The 1291-nt window shown below is 37.4% G+C and overlaps 1 non-coding gene across 1 annotated transcript; it reads left to right on the top strand.

Moving 5' to 3' along the window:
• Positions 1–839: 839 nt before the first annotated feature.
• On the top strand, positions 840–946 carry LOC123381809. Its single transcript, XR_006589258.1, has one exon. It is a non-coding gene; the product is annotated as a U6 spliceosomal RNA (small nuclear RNA).
• The last annotated feature ends 345 nt before the right edge of the window (positions 947–1291 follow it).

Below are 1291 nucleotides of genomic sequence, written 5' to 3'. Positions count from 1 at the left end.
TCTCGAAAATCAGAGTGGAGGTTCCTCAAAAAGTTAAAAATAGAACTACCCTACGACCCAGCAATTCCACTGATAGGTATTTTCCAAACGATACAACAGTACTGATTTGAAGGGGCACATACACCCATCATTATCAACCTTAGCCGAACTATGGAAAGGGCCCAAATGTTCACTGACTGATGAATGGATAAACAAGATGTATTTTTACACAATGGAGTTTTAGCCATAAAAAAGAATGGAATTTTGCCATATATAATGACATGGATCGAGCTGGAGTGTATTATGCTAAGTGAAATAAGTCAGAGAAAGACAAATACCATATGATTTCACATATGTGGAATTTAAGATATAAAACAGATGAACATGGAAGAAAAAAAGAGATGGAAGCAAACCATAAAAGACTCTTAACTATAGAGAAAAAACTGAGGGTTGATGGTGGAAGGTGTGTGGGGGGTGAGCTAAATGGGTGATGGGTATAAAGGAGGGTACTTGTTTTGATGAGCACTACGTGTTATATGTAAGTGATGAATCACTAAATTCTACACCTGAAACCAATTTTACCATATATGTTAACTAACGTTTATTTTTTAAAATTTTCTTTTAACGTTTATTTATTTTTGAGACAGAGAGAGACAGAGCATGAACAGGGGAGGGTCAGAGAGAGAGGGAGACACAGAATCTGAAACAGGCTCCAGGCTCTGAGCTGTCAGCACAAAGCCCGATGTGGGGCTCGAACTCACAGACCGCGAAATCATGACCTGAGCCGAAGTCAGCCGCTTAACCGACTGAGCCACCCAGGAGCTCCAACTAACTAAAGTTTAAATAAAACTTGAAATCCAGTGCTCGCTTCGGCAGCACATATACTAAAATTGGAACGATACAGAGAAGATTAGCATGGCCCCTGCGCAAGGATGACACGCAAATTCGTGAAGCGTTCCATATTAAAAAAAAAAAAAAAAAACTTGAAATCCAATGAAGATGAACTAGAAACATTTTTATATGAAAGAAAACTAAGGGAATTTGTTGCCAGCAGACCTGCTCTTAAAGAAATGCTGAAAGAAGCTCCTAAAGAACTGAAAGGACATGATCCCAGGAAGAAACTTCGAACTTCATGTATTAATCAAGAATAACAGAAAGAGTATATATCAGGGTAAATAGGCTACTTTTCAATTTCTATCAAAATATGTAAAAATGTTGAAAGCAACAATTATAACATTGTATTTATATGTAATACATAAGACAGCTTTTATAAAGGGAGAGGATAAGGGACCTTTGTGGTTGTTAAGGCTTC

The sequence above is a fragment of the Felis catus genome, chromosome D4, assembly GCF_018350175.1.
Source record: "Felis catus isolate Fca126 chromosome D4, F.catus_Fca126_mat1.0, whole genome shotgun sequence".
NCBI lineage: Eukaryota > Metazoa > Chordata > Mammalia > Carnivora > Felidae > Felis > Felis catus.
Note: the sequence above shows the minus strand (reverse complement) of the source record. Positions and strands in the feature narration are given on the sequence as shown.